Source organism: Canis lupus, chromosome 4 (genome assembly GCF_003254725.2).
Source record: "Canis lupus dingo isolate Sandy chromosome 4, ASM325472v2, whole genome shotgun sequence".
Classification (NCBI taxonomy): Eukaryota; Metazoa; Chordata; class Mammalia; order Carnivora; family Canidae; genus Canis; species Canis lupus.
The window spans coordinates 80,962,259-80,981,122 of NC_064246.1; the positions used below are offsets into that span (position 1 = coordinate 80,962,259).

At 34.2% G+C, this 18,864-nt stretch overlaps 1 long non-coding RNA gene across 8 annotated transcripts in view; it reads left to right on the forward strand.

Annotated features, from left to right (window-relative positions):
* Positions 1-18,864, forward strand: part of LOC112652778 (uncharacterized) — a 186,514-nt gene that overhangs the window by 106,447 nt on the left and 61,203 nt on the right. The window contains exons 7-8 of one of the 8 annotated variants that reach the window (XR_004815251.2): positions 2,748-2,868; positions 4,273-5,163. The exons of 1 other annotated variant lie outside the window; for it this stretch is intronic. This is a non-coding gene — a long non-coding RNA (uncharacterized LOC112652778). Of the gene's footprint in view, positions 1-2,747; positions 2,869-3,901; positions 4,235-4,272; positions 5,164-18,864 lie in introns of those variants that run through there. 6 more of the 8 variants (XR_004815260.2, XR_004815254.2, XR_004815255.2 and 3 more) reach the window with 6 other exon arrangements.

An 18,864-nucleotide genomic window follows, 5' to 3' on the forward strand; every position in this document is an offset into this window, starting at 1 on the left:
AGTGTATAATAAATGTTCTGTGTGGGAATTGTATTTATGATGGGCCAGGAAAGGACACAGTCTTGGTGACTGGATTCCTTAGTCATACAATTCCATGTTAAAAAGAGAGAGAGAGAAAGAGAAAGAGAGAGAGCATTAGAGAACTCCTTGGCCATGGCTAGCTACTAAAAAAGGCAAGAGACAAGTAGTAGTGAGTCAAAGACTTGGGGAGAAGGGAGGAGGGTAAGGGAAGGAGCTAGAATACTAAAGAAATTTCTAGGTAGTCACTTCTTATTTTTAAACTGATGACCTTGGGATCCCTGGGTGGCTCAGCGGTTTGGCGCCTGCCTTTGGCCCAGGGCGCGATCCTGGAGACCCAGGATCGAATCCCACATCGGACTCCCGGTGCATGGAGCCTGCTTCTCCCTCTGCCTGTGTCTCTGCCTCTCTCTCTCTCTCTCACTGTGTGCCTATCATAAATAAATAAAAAATAAAAAAAATAAATAAATAAACTGATGACCTAGTCCAGTAATTTATGAATTTGAGAACACTCTTACTAGTAATACATTTCTATAACTAACTTTATGAAACCTTGTGTTAAGAATCCAGTGTGGTCAGTTTTTATGATTAGTTGCTGATCTTTGATCAGCAAATACAAACATAGACCTATAATATCTTAGTAGTGTATCATTCAAGATGGTCACCTCTACAATAACAAAATAATGGATGTGTGTGTATGTTTTACACACAAAAATTATTATTAATTACAAAGCTGAATACATGATAGCATGTTCAATTCTCTTAAATGATGACCAAGATCACAGTTAGTTCCCTTTAGCTTGTTTAAACTTTAGACAGGCTTCTTTGTGGCTGGAGGTCTCTAACTTCCCTTTTCGTAGAGCATTCACATTAGAAACTTCCCAATATAAATTATTTATCTGTCCCTTTAAGATCTTGTATCAGTTTGTTCTCTGTGGATAACAGAGGAGATGGCGGGATGGGTTAAATGAGCATTAAGAGGGCACTTGTGATGAGCGCTGGGTGTTGTATGTAAGTGATGAATCACTAAATCCTACTCCCAAACCTAATATTACAGTATATGTTAACTAACAGGAATTTAAATAACAACGTGGAGGGGGAAAAAAAAAGATGTAAATCTTCTACAACCCAGGAATATCTTTCTCCTGTACCTAGAGGTCATCCCTTTGAAATCCAATCATCACAAAAGATAATAAATCTTCCAGTTTTGGGGGGGAGCTAGGAACCTTGTTTTGATAAGTTACAATCAGCATTCAGGGATGGCCTAAATCACACTAAGCATACCCTCTTTCAAGTCCTCCATTACTTTTCCATTAGTTCACAAGTTATTAAAAATAACTTTGACTTCTATTGCAATAGTCTTAACTAAAGTCTTCTATGTTGTTTTTAACAAATGTCATGCAATTTTTATTTTACATTAAATACCAGATTCTGGGCAGCCCAGGTGGCTCAGTGGTTTAGCACCACCTTCAGCCCAGATCCTGATCCTGGAGTCCCAGGATTGAGTTCCACGTCGGGCTTCCTGCATGGAGCCTGCTCCTCCCTCTGCCTGTGTCTCTGTCTCTGTCTCTGTCTCTGTCTCTGTCTCTCTCTCTCTGTGTGTCTTTTATGAATAAAGAAATAAAATCTTAAAAATAAATAAATAAATAAATAAATAAATAAATAAATAAATAAATACCGGATTCTGACACTGGGTCTGTGGAACCCCATGTCATAATTAAGGACTTAATTCTTACTATTTTTAACAATGGGTGCCTCTTGTATTTGATGATTCATTTAAAAACACTTAAAGTTGTGAACTTGACAAGGCCCCAAAATAGAAAATCTGTACTCTTGCTTACCATGAGGAATATTTCTGCTGTGTAAAATACAAATTTATCTCTCCTAGCTATTATATGCCATTCAGTCATAAGGAAGGTGACTCAGTTCTTTCTCTTTCAGAAATTAGAATAAGCAGATTATAGATTAGATAATCTCCATAGTTTCCCTTTACTTTAACATATTTAAAGTAAAAATTAAAAAAAAAAAGAAAATCCGATCTCACAGTTTCATTATTAATTTGTTACTTTCTATAAGCCCAATACAGTTGAAAATATTCAGGACATGAACATTTATGAGAGCTCAAGAAGATAGATATCTAATATGTCCATCATTAATCTTTAATTAATACATTTAAATTAATTTTAAATACATGTACTTAAATCTTCACATAATTATTCATAGTGTAAGTGACCAGAAATGATAGTGTATTTTATTTATCAAATATGTCTCCAAAAATTCTGAAAAAAATTCTAAAATTCAAATACACGTCCATTCACACAAATGTGTGATGTTATTAATTTTAATTGTATTAATTTTATTTTATTTACAAGCTCTGATGACAAAAATTATGGCTTAGATAATTCTCTGTGTAATATAAGTAACGCTCCTTTTAATGAAGTTTACATAGCCTGGCTACCTAGTATCTTATCTTGTTAGAATCACTGAGAAATTCTTTATGGCAAATACATTTAATTCTCTGAAACTAGTTACAAAAGAGGATAATACACAGAAGGAATCAAACATCCTTTGCTAAAAAAAAATTTAAAAATCCCCTTACAAATAATCAATTATAAACTACTCAATATTTAAATATATCTAATAAATTCCACTAGATACCTTTATTTGGAAAGTAGGATTTAAATCTATTAGGTTGTGAGTGAAATAATGACATCTTTACTCATTCACAGGTATCTTAGAAGAGAAGTCTGGAATGGCAGAAACATCACAAACACATGCTAGAACTCTCCCATCCCACCTCCACTGAGGGTTTATGTTCAGTTTGAGATTGCTTCAAAAGCAGACCCTGGGGTAAGGCTCTGCACGTAATTCAATTATTTTGTTGGTGAAGGAAATCTGACCTTAGGAGTGAGGAAAAGAGACATCAAGAAAAGGCAGTTTATCGAGGTTATGTTCTGTTATCAAAATATAATTTTGTGTGGACTGTAGCTTAATCGTGTTGAGGAAAATCAGAAAGCCACAATAAAATACACAACTCAGTGATTCCCTGAGGAGTGAAGTGGCCGAGGGTCTGTGTAAGCCAACCGCCACCTATAATTGGTTGGATGCTGCTGGGTGAGGGGTGCTCTAAATTGCCTTCCAAGGGATGACTGGCGATAGAAACCATCAGGCAAAGAATGGAATCCAGGTTGATTCCAGCCCTTCCTGCCCAAGCCCAGATGCGGCCTACGACTTCCTCCCATCACTGTCATTCCTGAAACCACTGTCAGTAATCAAATTTTAAGTTCTTAATTTAAGATACATTGATTCAGCTTCCTAGACTCCCAAGAGTTTTCACTGGAGCACTACAGGCAAGGTTATATTAGTAATCTGGAAAAAAAATCCCTTGTATTGCTTACACAGTTATTATTACACATATTACTGATAACTCCATATATTACAATCATATTTTTATCAGTCTTGGGAATTCCATTTAAAAATTCTAAAATACTAAAAAAAAATTCTAAATATTTTAAGCATTTATTCTACACAAAAGCATCCTGATTTTTTTTATTGTGGGGTTTTGTCCCCCTTGCATCAGGGTTTGATGATGTAAAGGTATATATAAGCTATGAACTTAAATAATGACTCTTTACCTTCTACCAATCATGTATAACTATATTAAATAAGAAGAAATTCACTTGAGATAAGGAGTTTGGGGAAAAGAATACAAAATAGTGAATTAAGGAAGCCAAGGAAGGAAAGATTTGTAAGAAGTGAAGTCTGCACTATCAAATGGCATAGAAAGGTCATGTAGGAAAAAGACTAATAAGTGTCTGTTGTATTAACCCTTTCCCCCTCCACCAGAGTCTCTAAGGCAATATTCTGTGTTCTCTTTACACAGATTTCCAAGGATCTGGTGTCCTGTTCCTGAGTTCTAGCATAGTGGTTATAATAATGTTATCTGTTGGCAGATCTCACCCTTGACTAAATTCAGCCTTGAAGTTCTTCAAGGTACTTGATACCTACAGTGTTTCCTACACTGAATTATTTGTTGAATAACAAAATATAGCCAATTTCCCATTCTCAAAAAAGGGTACAAACTAATTAGAAAAATGGAAATTAATCAATCAAATTGACAGCGCACCACACACAAATATATGGTTGCACACTGTGAGGAGTGTTACAAAAAACATTAACTTTTGCTGTAGTAAACATAACAGAATCAATATTATTCAGCAGTTGTTCAGAGCATGTTTCTCTTTCTTTTCTGAGAGTAACTTTTAACCCAAGAGATGAAGAATGAAGAAACATCAGGAAGAGGAGGAGAGAAATTTATAAATGAAATAGCATCAAAATGAAGATAGACAATAGGCAATTTGGTAAACCATGTTTACATATACATGTCCATCAATTTGACATATAACCCTAAATCAATAAAATAAATAAAAATAAAACAGTCCAGACAAATAGTAAAAGAGACTAAACTAACTTTATATGACAAACTAACTTTATTTCTATCTGAAACAATCCCATTTAAAATATAAGATGCTTACCAATTCTGACACTGTTGGTGGGAGCAAAAACTGGTGCAGCCACTCTGGAAAACATGGAGTTTCCTCAAAAAGTTAAAAATAGAGCCGCCCTATGACTTAAAAATTGTGCTACTAGGTATTTATCCAAAAGAAACAAATATAGTGATTTGAAGGGGCACATACATCCCATTGTTTATGGTAATAATGTCCACAATAGCCAAAATATGAAAAGGGCCCAGATGTCTATCAACAGATGAATGGATAAAGAAGATGTGAGATATATGTATATCTATATCTATATAAAATATTTCTTAGCCATCAAAAAGGGTGAAATCTTGCCATTTGTAACAACATGGATGGAACTAGAGGGTATTATGCTAAGCAAAATAAGTCAGAGAAAAACAAATACTATATGATTTCACTCATGTGCAATTTAAACAACAAAACAGATGAACGTCAAGTGGGACAAGAGAGAAAGGTAAACCATAAAACAGACTTGTAACTCCAGGAAACAAACAGGGTTGTGGGAGGAGAGATGAGTTGGGAGATGGGGTAACTGGGTGATGAGCATTAAGGGGGGTACTCAAGGTAATGAACACTGGGTGTTAAATACAACTAATGAGTGACTGAATTCTACCCCTAAACTAATAATACAGTGTATATTAACTAAATTGAATTTAAATTAAAAAAATATGTTTACCAATTCCTTCTTTGTTTTATTTGTATATAGGTAGGTGCTTTTTTTCTTTTTCTTCTTCTTGTTGCTTATAAATACATAGATTCAATAATTATTGTCATCATTGATAAATATTTAGAGGTTAAAGTGCCTGAAGAATTTGAATGAAAAAAATATAGCTTATTGGTGTCTGACAAATGCAAAAGTCACAAAAAATATGCATTCTCTTTGACCTTATAAATCTATGCCTAGGGATTTAACAATAACAAGTAATTGAGTATATGAATAAATATTTCATTACAAGACAAGGGTACAATATAGTTTACTTATTATAGTTTATAAGTAGAAGAATATAGTACAAATATCTAATATTAAATGGCTACTTAAATTGAGATTCACATGAATAAAAATTTCAGGAGCTAAAATTTATGCTGCAGGCATGTTTTGATTATATACATTATGCTCATGGAGTAATTTTGGATTTCAAAAGTTTTTAAAATATGCAAGATTTGGCTTTATATATACACCTATAGTCTTTGTTGTAGACAACATCAATGTTTCTCATAGACATAGACGAAGATACACCCCAAAACATCGAGCTACATCTGACTACTGGACCATGTATAATTTATAGGTTTCCATTTTGGTTTGGTTGAATTTTCTATGTATTCTATAATAGTCATCTAGATAATTGCTACTGATGAAATAAATTGAAGTCTTAGAAGTTACCGTATGTATAGAATATGATTGAAGGGCAAATTCAAGTATGAATAATATTTTTTTCTTATATTTCTTTGTAAAGAACTTTTAAAGGTGCAATCCTATCTAACTTATTTACTTTTTTTAGGTTTATTTATTTATTTTAGGGGGGATGGGCAGAGGGAAAGAGAGAAAGAGAGAATCTTAAGCTGACTCCTTGCTGAGTGGGGTGCCTGACAAAGGGCTTGATCCTACAACACTGGAATCATGGACTAAGCTGAAATCAAGAGTCAGACACTTAACCGACTGAGCCACCCAGGTTACCCTACCTAACTTATTCTTTTTTTTTAAGGTTTTTATTTATTTATTCATGAGAGACACAAGGAGAGAGAGAGAGGCAGAGGGAGAAGCAGGCTCCATGCAGGGACCCAATATGGGACTCGATCCCGGGTCTCTAGGATCAGGCCCTGGGCTGAAGGTGGCACTAAACCACTGAGCCACCTAGGCTGCCCTACCTAACTTACTCTTATGATAACTTAGTAGAGGTTACTTTCCCACCATTCTGTCATTTTGTTTAACTTTATAGTAACTGCCTACTGTATAAATAGATACCCTGCATGATAAAGCAATAGGAAAACATGTCTGTGATACAGCAGTGTTAAGCCCAAAGATTACAGGGGGTGTTTTCTATGCTGTTCAGTCAAGCATCATGATATGGATAAATAGGCCAGATAGTAATTATGAAAATCAAAGATGATAAATAAATATAAATTGGACTTAGTTAATGTAATTATATAGAATGTGAGGCAACATAATGGTACAAATAAGAAAAATTTATTTATGGCACATTGAACAAAGCTGCAAAGAAACAAATAAAAATATGTACAATAGGCTCACAAAGAAAAAAAGCGAAAGATCCTAGGTGTTCAAGATGAATATACTTCTCACTCTCAATATCTTTCCACACCAACCCATCTAACACATTTCTGTTAATTTTATTAATTACCCCTTTATATCATGTAAGTCCTCTGTTCAAAGTCATTCAGTCATTTTCTATTACCAGTAGGTTGAAATCTGACTGTGCTTTCTAGAATTTATGATGCTTAGTCATCTGGCTGTAGCCTGTATTTCTAAGTTTAGTTACCCATACCAGTTAACTCACCAGAAATTGTTAATAGGATGTGACATAAAACCACCATCTCTACTTCCACTGCTAAACCTCACACTTAAGAAGAGGGTTTATTTGGATTGTCCAAACTCTCAAACTTTGAATTTGACCATAGTCTTTGGTGGCACAGATTTTTTAAAGTTATTAATTGTTTAAAAACAATTCTAAGTGCTACATCTCCCTTTTCTCCTCTGCAAAGACAAATGTAAAGCTTCCTTAAAGGCGAGCAGGAGTTCTTTGCCCTTGTATCTACTCAGGATGGGCCTATGTCTCTACCAGTTTTTCCTGAAATATGGAAATAAATGTTCATGCACTCCTTTGTAGCTCAACCGCACTGTCTGCTCAGGTTGCAGAGATAACAAAGAGAGTCAGGTGGGCAAAATGGAGGAACAGTGACTCTTTTGGGTTTTTTTGTTTCTTTAGTTGTAACACATCATTAATTAGCCTAAAATGTCTCCTTCTGATTGAATTTGTCACATTTCTACACCAGCATTTTATTTATTTTTAAAGATGTTATTTATTTATGAGAGACACGCAGAGAGAGGCAGAGACACAGGCAGAGGGAGAAGCAAGCTCCCTGTGGGGAGCCTGATGAGGGACTCGATCCTAGGACCCTGGGATCATGACTTGAGCCAAAGGCAGACACTCAACCACTGAGCCACCCAGGTGATCCTAGTTTATTTTATTTTAAAGATATATTTGTTTCAGAAAGAGAGAGAGTGGAAGGGAAGGTAAAAGAAGGAGAGAGAGAGAGTCTTAAGCCAACTCGCTGCTGATCATGGAGCTCAAAGTGGAGCTTGATCCTGTGACCCTGAGATCATGACACAAACAGAAATCAAGAGTTTTACACTTAACTGACTGAAGCACCCAGGTGCCCCTACACTGACATTATAAATGGATTCTTAACTAGTGATAAATATTTGGGGAGAGTAAAGGCTTTCCTATTTTGCTTCCTCTGTGTATAAGTACCCCAAAATTTTATAGAGTAATGGCAGGTCAAGGGTTCTTCATATTACACCATGACAATATTGTGCTTTAGTCACATGAATGGAAGCATCAAATCTCTCTTGCTAACCATTTGTCTTCCAATGCCCGAGTATTATATGTATATTTATCTTTAGTTCCAGATTAATGAAATGTTATCAAGAGAACTTTAAAACAAAAACAGAAAACTACAGAGGTGTGTGGGTGGTTAGTCAGTTAAGCAACCAACCTTTGACTTCAGCTCAGGTCATGATCTTGGGGCTCTGGGATTGAGTCCCACATTGAGCTTGGCACTCAGTGTGGAGTTTACTTGTCCCTCTCCCTCTGCTCTTCCCTTTATTCTCTCTCTCTCAAATAAACAAATAAGAGAAATCTTAAAAAAAAAGACTACAGTAATGGGTCTATATTTGGTGTAAAATCAGATATTTGCAATAATTATATCATAATTTCCTTGAATTTCCATGTTTTCTACATGAATCTCTCTTACCTATCGATAATTATATTTCAAATGTTTCCTTTCATAAGAAGTTGCAGGTGTATGAAACCAATAAATAATTTATGCAGGAATAATTTCATATTAGAGTTTTATCTCAATAGTTTGACTAAAAACTGAACAGGATGTTCCTCACTGGTCATTAAGCTAAAACATTTTTCTCCCAGTGGTCTGTGTTTTAGTTTTGGAAAAAGGTATGTTCTGGCATATGTGTGTGTAAGTACATCAATCTTTCTTTCACTATTCATTTAGGAAATGGATATGCATTCTTATAGAAAGAAGAGCCCTGGAATACACAATGAGGATATGTTAAATACCATTTTTGATTACATACTATGTAGTTACAGCACTTTTAGCATTCCAAGATACGTACAAATATCCATTATTTCATGAAACCGTTCATTCCTCCTATATTCTTGTCACCTCTGCCATGATTAGCATTTGTAAGATATGTAAAGCTTAAATTCACAATATCAAAAATCATTTTCACTCTCTCCTTTAATTTGGATATTTAAGCTGCCTTGTATAACTGGGTAGCCCAATCACATTTCATAAATACCATCAATTTTCACTTTCAAAATCATGGTATTCTCCTATCTTAAAAAAATTTAGAGAGGGTATCATTGAGCACAAATGAGTGTCAAAAAAAAAAAAAAAAAAAGACAGCCATGCTAGTAGTATCAGAAAAGAATCAGGTTCCAGACCTCTAAGTAAGATTAGGATGGACTTCTCAGCTACTATCAGATTCCTGGTTGACAAGGATCCAGGCTGGATTCTATCCAGGTAGGTAAGTAGTAAGAAATAATAGGGAGGAAATCCTCCTAAGTATTCCTACCTGCTGGAATTCGGTGTAGCCATGCTTACACTCCAGCTACCTCAGCTCTTAGTCAATTAATAAGCAGAACCTATTTGTAAACTCTAGTGGCCAAGCTGTTATGTTTCCAGGCTAAATTATTTTGTTCCAAGTAAGTTATAGGCACTTAGACATTGCTAAATGTTCATTATAGAATTAAATGAGACTATTGTTGTACATGAGTTCACTACAAAGGGGGACCTCAAAGGGAGAGGGGTCAAAAGTGAAAACTTCTTCTATCTCTTGTAGATAGAATTGGAGGTACATTAACTACATATAAGGGCTGGAATTCAAATCAACTAGTACCACATACTCACTAATAAATGAGAATATCCATTTACCATGGTGTTGGGGTATGAGCCAGGGAGCCTCTGTACTCAGAATTAACAATTTGGTTGCTGAACTGTGGAGCGGTACTGTAGATGCCAGAGGACCAGCCAAGACTCAGTGTAATAATGGCATAGGCAGATGTATGGATTTGGGAGCTGGAGAAGTAACTATTTACCTAAATAAATAATTTTAATATTTTAAAAACCAATATGGATATAGTCTTGTGCCGGCTGAATATCAGCACTGTATAAAGGATTTTTAAAAAATAATATGTCATACTACTTTATAAATATCTAAAATCAAATCTTAGCTGACAATGTATTTGGTTACCTCTGTTGTTAAGAGCGTTTTGGATTCCTAGAAAAGAGTTATTATAGAATACCATTAAGTATACAAGGAGGTAGCTTCTCTGTTGAATGATGCAGCAGGAGAAAGCAGGCTACAAACTTCAAGGAGACAAAGCCCTGGCAGCAAGTTATCACATTTTTCTTCTTCTTCTTCTTCTTCTTCTTCTTCTTCTTCTTCTTCTTCTTCTTCTTCTTCTTCTTCTTCTTCTTCTTCTTCTTCTTCTTCTTTTTCTTTCTTCTTTCTTCTTTCTTTCTCTTCTTCTCTCTTTCTCCATCTTTTTTTTCCTGCACATTCTGCTCAAATTTACTTTGGCCAGTGGTTTTAAAACAGATTACATAAAACATAGCTTCCATTAGTGGCTATTCTGATGACCTAATCACTGTTTTAAATATTAAATAGCAAAAGTAATAGTTTTTGCCAATAGAAAAAAATTCCACTAGCCTTGAGGCCATTTTGTTTGAGAGGTCCAATGTTTTGGACCTTTGCCTTGCCTGATTAGTTCTGTTTCCTTAGTACAGTTAGCCTTGTTTAAGTAAATGGTTCTAGACTTTGTAAAACAGAAATTTATTAGATTTTTATGACATTCTGTAAAACAGAAGCTTATTAGATTTTTATGACATTCTGTGACATTCTATGCATCTTTTTGTAATCTATCTGTTGAATAGATAGAAACTATTGTATTCACTTTATGAAATTCATGTGTAGTCTTATTTTAAGGAAATTTTAATAATCACATCAAATTGAGGCATATCAGCTCTTCTACTGAAATCTATTATCAAAAACTTTAGAAAATTTAAAGAGCCAAGAAAAGACACATACAATTATATTATTACCAAAGTGATAATATAAAAGTAATATATAAGGTTTTGATGTAACATCCTCTACATTTTTGTACATAAATATATGTATGTTTATACAAACACATATTTATTTTTATACATATAGTGGCCTAAATTTTTGCATAATATCATATCATCACTATTACAAATACCAAGTAATCAATACTTTAATAATTACGTAACATTTAAACACACACACACACTATTCATAGGTAATCCATTTTATTAAATATTTGGACTTTTCAAATATTTTGCATTTGGAAACGAATTTCTTTGTTTATACAATTTGCCTTTTGGGTCTTATCCTTTCCTTTATGGCATATTATTAGACATAGAATTACCGAGATTATGGACATTTCTGTAACATGTTGCATATTCTGCCAAAATAATTCAAGTTTATTTTAAAAATAAAAGTCCAGAGTAAGTATACTCAGAATGCAGATGTTCATTCTGAAAAGTTAAAATGGACTCAATGGAGTCATTCAGAGAAGGGGAAATTTTATATCCTGCCATCAGCCTCCCAGATTTAACTACAATTAAGTCTTAGATTATAAAAGTTTCTTTCTATCCCTTTTAAAAGCTTTCTTCCTCTATACCTATTTTGGCAGTAGGTAGATGATAGATCGATTGATAGATGGATAGATAGGTCATTTCAGTCTTAAATATATTATTTTGGAGCTAGCTTTTTTCATTTGCTATATCATCAATGATATTGACATATATTTCCAAATTGTTTTCAAGTGTTGTTCTTACTTTGATCTCTACCAAGATGTTAGAGTGAGCAGAATATATGCATCATATCAGGTGAAAGTACAAAATTGCTAAATAATATATGAAGCTTTCTCAAGAGAAGTAAAATAAAAAAATCCCATGAATATAAGTGAAAAAGTGTCTTAAATACAGAGCTATTATCTAACAAGGTGGTGCTTTTCAGGAAGAAATATATATCTTAAAAGTTAAGGCTATTTTTAATGTTATGTCACAAATAGAGAAATGAGGTATTGGGTGTGTATAAGACAGGGACAGGTAGTCAGAATCTTATATGTGTGGGACCCTGTAAATGCTGTCTCAGTAAAAGGGATGTTCCAGTTAAATGAAACATCTCATCTATCCTGGGCTGAGTTTTATAGCCATATATCAAAGGCCATATATATCCTTATAATCCTTATTAATATATCCTTATTAATCCATATTTATATATATCCATATTTATATATATCCATATATATATAAAACTCATATATATGACATATACATGTCAAAGGCTGTATATATGTATACATATATATATATTTATATATATCCTTATTTATCCGTATTTATATATATCCTTGTATATATAAAACTCAAATTGTTATCATATTTAGAGATAGAGTCTTTAAAAATGTAATTAAGTTAAAATGAAGTCATTAAGGTGCTTCCCAATCCGATATGACTTGTTTCCTTATAAGATGAGGAAATTTGGACACAGACATAAAAGAAGAATGTCATGTGAACATGAAGATGGTGATCTGAAGTCAAGGACATAGGACTCAAAATAAACCAACCCTGTCAATACCTTGATAACAGATTTTTTGCCTTCCTGTGAGAAAATAAATTTCTGTTGTTTAAACCATCCAATCTATGGTACTTTGTTATGGCAGCCCTCACAAACTGTTAGACTGGCTATGATGGGGCTTTGCCTTTGTGAGAAGATTCTCCTATTAGGGAAGAAAATGCCAAACCATTTACCACAGGAGTATTAAATTCAAATGTGCTTTTCCAAAGCAGAAGGTAAGAATTCATCTTAAAAGTTTAGAACCATAGGAACTTGGGTATATTGATAGCACACAGGAAATTATTTTCTTATATTTTTTTCTATAATGTAGACACAGAAAGAAAAAATATTGCTTAAAATTTGTTTATAAACCAAATTTCCAACTATCACAGATTATTCGACTAGTTTAAAGGTCTTCAAAAAAAATAAATAAATGAGCACAGAATGTAAAACAGAGAAAATTCAAGAGATGATAGCATGCATTGCATTTTTACTTAATAAAAGAGATGAAAGGAGAATCATGAACAATAAAACATTGAACAAAGGAGCATATTTTGGAGGAAAAAGATGTATAATGTCAGTAGAAATATAATGTATTTATTGAAACTTGAATCTTATCAAGTTATGACTTGATACTTAATGGTGAGTAGCTTTCTTGATTCTAATGTAGTCACATGTATCAAACTTTCCCTTTATGACAGTGTTTTCTTTATCTTGCTTAAATAACTTATCTTTACTCCAAAGTTATGCAGATATTTCCCTGTGTTATCTTCTAGAAGTGTTCTTATTTTGTCATTTATGCCTCAATTTGATTTTTGTTTGTGAATTGACATAGGGATCAAATTTTACCTTTTTTTCTTTAAGAATTCAAGGGACTTCATGTTATGTGTTGAAATTAAGATCTTTTTCCGACTGTTCTTTGTCATCAAACACCCATGTCTATGGAAATCTGTTTCTGGACTTCCATTCATTTTGTTCTGTCAGTATTGTGGAATAAAGAAGGTATTTGTAGCACATATAGGCCATGGATGTCTCAAATCAGGAAGATATAAAGAATACGTATACATTAATTGGAAAAAGCAGAAAATTCAATATAGAAAAGGCTTAGACAGTAACTTCAAAACTGAGGATGTACAAGTTGTTGGTGAACATATCAAAAGGTTCTCCATTATGTTGTCACTAGGAAAATAAAAAGTAAAACCTCAATGAGATAACACTACAGGTAAAGCAGAAATGCTACAGCTGAAAATAGACTGGCAATATCAAATGTTGTCAAGAAAATGAAGAATAATCTAGACTTGCTGGGGACATAGTAAAGTTATAATCAATTTTTGGTAATATGTTAAGATTTATATAACTTTGAAGATTATGCATGCATATTTTCAGCAACCAGCAAAAGATATTTGAAAGACATCAACACCCCAAAAGTGAATACAACCTATCAACAATCAAATGTTTAAAGTAATGATGAGATAATTATAAAACAAAACACTATATAGCAAAGTAAATGAAAAAAAAATCTACACTGACATTATGAGTCATCCTATGTGTTCAAAGATTCTTATACTAAAATGTCAAAAATAAGCAAAAAATAATTATGGTTCAGTGGTGGTAGAAGTAGTAATAGAAACTTTGAGTAGGAGGCAGGGATATTTAGGAGGAGCATGAAGGAATTTCTGGAAATATTTCTGATATTTTATTTTCCTATTTTTAGTTTGGGTGGTAGTTGTATGGTTATATGCTCTCATAGTTTTGAGGTACATGTATGACTTATGTATTTTTCTGCAATGTTTGCTTACAATTCAATCATATAATTTATTAGAAGTCAATAGGTGTGAGAAATTTCATATAAGGAATCATAGTGATGATGCAGTTTATTAATCTACTTAGGATTAAATCAATGAGATAAAAGGTAATTTCTAAAAAGTGAAAGGAAATAAAAACAAATCTAACCATATTTCAAGTTATTTACATAATCACAATGGAGAAGGAATTATTTTTAGTCTTCAGAACATTGATTTCTTAGTTTGTTCTTAGCTAAATTTTATTTATAATCAAGTAAAACTGCAGACAAATCTTAAAATTTATTCTGCTTTCTTATTGTTCAAAATGACACTGTTATTATTACATTGAAATTATATATATATACACATATATATATATGTGTGTGTGTATAGATAGATAAAAATAACAACTAACTATGCTAAAGTTAGATTTTCAGTTCAAGAGGGCAAAGAAATGTAAGTTTAAAATCAAGGAATATGTGTAAGCATCCTGTAATATAAGATATGAAGTTGAAATATCAATATAAATTCGTGAATTAAAAACCATCCATCAGCTCTATCTCAGTTATAGTAAAACAACACTATGACACATGAGCTAAGCAGCCATGGTGGCCAAGACTTAAGCTAATATGGGCCCAGTAGTAAGAACTGCCATGGACCAAGGCAAGTGTAGCTACTCTGCCTGTGAATATTCAATCTGTCAGAACAAAGATCAACGTTAAACTGTGGATATTGCATGCACCATTGCCTAAGGAGACCAACAACCCACTTGATGACAAATTAAGCAGCATCTTTGGGGTCTGCTTCTCTTTTATGCCCCTGGGAAGTCCACGTGCTTAACCATCTTCACAAATCTTTGTCAGTGAAGCCCTTCATCCCTTTTGACCTTGACAATCATAACAGTAATTGCAGCCTCCTGACTCCTGGCCTCTGTTACTTTGGAGACCCATCATTAAGCTCTGCAGTTGCCTCTTCTACATCAGCCCTGTTTGGCAGAGGAGGACATCATAGTGCTGTGGGTGCCCCTCTCAATTCATAGTCTTGGTACATGGTGTGTCTTCTGGACTGTTTTATGGAATATAAATCTGTGATAAGTATTCTGAGCAGAGTAATATATCCATTCCAGGGACACCTGGGTGGCTCAGGCAGCTGAACATCAGACTCTTGATTTCTAATCAGGTCATGATCTCGGGGTCATGCACTTAAGACACGTGTCGGGCTCCACTCTGAGCATGGAGCCTGCTTGAGATTCTCTCTCTCTCCTCATCTTCCCCTCCCCCCACTTGTATGCACATGCTTTCTCTCCAAAAAATAAATGATAATATATCCACTCCAGCATACCCACTTCCCTTAACCTCCTTCATCCTCAACTCCCTTTATCTCAATTTAGTGTTCTCCATTGCTTCTCCAAGGTTTCCAACTGCAAACAGTAGCAACTTTTTTTTTTTTTTTCCAGATTTTCAGTACAAGAGAACACCCTTGAGGTGTTTTCTGGGATCTATGTCCTGGGAAACAGTCCTCAATTCAATAAGTAGTTGCTTACATACGCTTATATTTTGATCAAGAACGCTCAAGATACAATCCTAGGCTCTAATTCATTCTTGATGCCTATTTCTTATGACTCTCTGGTTTATAGTCTCTTTCCTATGTTAGGTTCAGTGTGTTCCTAGACAAGTTTTTCTGGGATTTATAGCCATCATTATTCTGCTAGTCAGGAAAGGATGTAAGGGTAGCTCCTGAGGAAGAAACAAAACAAAACAAAAAACTGTCCCTTGTGGGGAAGCATCTTCTTTTCCTTTGCAGCATCTTTTGGTTTAATAGAAATTCTAATTTTACTAGTTTTACTAGTTTTTTACTCTCTTTCTAAACCCAGAATCCAGAAGGGGCTTTAGAGCCAAATATAGATATACTGTCAAGTATATCCATATACATACCCTACCCCATATTTCAGGATCCCAGGTTTTTCCATGAGGCCCTGACCTTCATATAACAAACCTGCCAGCGCTGAGCATATATCTCTGGAAGTCTCCAAATGTAACAAGTGGTTACTCACCTTCAGTCTATTATAGTTTAAGAAGTGAGGGCCTCTTTCAAGACCCTCTGCCTCTTATTCTTAACTATTGACTGCTTGTCAATAGTTTATCTTAACCATCAATTAACTATTAATAGTCTTAATATCCCTCTGATAGCATTAATACAACTTAGCAGTACCAGTCAGTTCTATTGTTATTATGGACAATGTCCTCCTATTCACTGTCTTCTCCTCCATATTTTTTTGAATGCATGAATCATACCTTCTGCTCCAGCATTCCTTACCACTGGAGTATTTTTCAAGGTAGCTGCTAGTGAAATATTTAGCAGCTGGACACTATCTTTTGCTAGAGGAATTTGCACCCCACCTACTAAATGTACCTACATTTGATGCGTGGTGTATGAGCTAATTCCAAATTCCTCATCTTATCCCCTATACTCTTGAGATAGTTCTGGTACCATTTGTGTTAGTCTTGATCCTCTAAGAAGTAGACACTTAGAATGAATTAGCCATGCATGGGATTTATTAAGATTAATGCCCCATCAAGAAAAAGGGGAAGGAAACAGGAAAGTTGGGGAGAGATATTAGACTATGATGTTGGTCCCAGCTGAAGGCTGTAGGTAAAGAAGGAAGATTGAGTGAAAGCATCTGATAAGGCAAAACAGGTTTAAGAGTTTAGTCAGTTCCCTCCTGACCCAAAGTCACCTCTCAGTTGAGTCCCATGACTCCCAGGACCAGGACTAAGTTAATAAGCTTGCTATGCTCAGTCTTTGACTGAACTTTGTGGGAAGGGTGGTCTCAGTGTGAACACAGTGATAAATTACAAAATATAACAGCTGGAGCCATCAGTCAACTACACTCTGCAGATAGAAATTGAGAGGCACTTGTTCATGGCTGCCACATGTATAAATATATCCAGGTCTAGATATCTAGATGTAGCACTGAAGGATTCAATAGATTTAAATTGAATTATCAAACATTAAGCTGTTTTGATATATTATGTACTGCATTGTTTAGAAAGATCAATACAATATTTATGGTATGAGTGAATTTGTGCATTCACTGTATTTACAGATATGTAATGATGCCTTGGAGGTATGTTTGGGTTATAATGGGGTAAAGAATTGCACATTTTGGTTGTGTTTGTTTGGAGTCTTTTTAGGCCAGAGAACAATTAGAAATCTTCTATAATAATCCATGTGAGAATGAAATATAAGTCAGAAATGAGTGTTGAAAAATGTTACAGAAGTACATGTGCATAAACAAGTGACTAAAGTGAAATAGGTGGAATAAGAATGAGAAGTATCTAGGATGACTGCCAGGTTTTGGCTTCTTTGACTTGTGATGATGATGACATTTCTTCTGATGGAGAATATAGAGTGAAAGAAGCTCTGTTGTTAATGCTAGTGGGTGTAGTGTGATATAATGACTTTCTGACACCTGTGGATCATTCAGGTTAGGTTCATTTCACTAGGGTTTAGAAAAGAATACTGTAGGATAAAGATACAGATTGTGTGATGAAGCTCTCATATGGAGTGAGAGGACCGAGGCATCAGTGTTAAAAGTTTGGGGGCCTAGTGAGAATTTTTTTTCAAAAGCCAAAGTAGAGATAATACTAAGAGAAAGAAAGTTTTTAATATAAATATTACTGAGAAATGAATAAAACCAAGGAATCTAATGAGTTCAAAGTGTCCATAATTAGGAACACATTGAGGAATTCTCCTAGACAGTCAGCTGAGTCATGCAGATGAAATCCTGACCATATATATTATGAAGCAGTGGGAGGCAAAGTAAAAATAAGTTTCCTCTAAATTTCCTCTCATTTTTAGTTGGAAGCCTAGCTCTATGACTATATGAAGTCCCAAATATATACCACAAAAGAAAATTCTATCTGCTGTATTGTTTTCTAGCTATTCCAGGTGTATTTGAATAACCCATGGACAACTATATTCACTTTATTGTAATTTGAAAGCCCATGTCTATCAAGATTCAAAGACTCTGAGGAAACCTACCCTTAGCTATGACTTGAGGTTCAGGATCATGTGTCTTCTTTCTTCCCACTCTTCTTATGCCTATCATCTACTTCAATCTCTCCTCAATCCCCATGTCATATAAGCCTTTGTCTCAGGGTTCAGAATCTCAGTTGAAAACTAACTCATTACTACAGTATAATTATTTTGAGTATCTGGAGGATTCGTCTTCTGGAAAATGCGAGTGAAATAGCTTTGAACCTTCATGTAGTCTGCATTCTATGTATTACTACTGGTAAAATTCTTACTTTTTAGAAAAAATCTTACTGTTTCTTGAACTATTTGGACTATATACAATTTATTGTATCCATCTATTTCCACTTACACAGAGAGGTATCTGTACTTTATAGATAAGCATATGTGTATATGTCTATGATGCCCAGATCATTTTATTAATTTAAAAATTGAATGATACGTTATATTTTTCTTTATATGGCATTTTACAAAACCACCTTAATAAAGTAAATCATTTCATATGTTTACATTATATGATATAAAACAATATTTATAAATATTGCTATTTCTTTTTAAATATTGTCCTTTAGCGTGATCCTGGAGT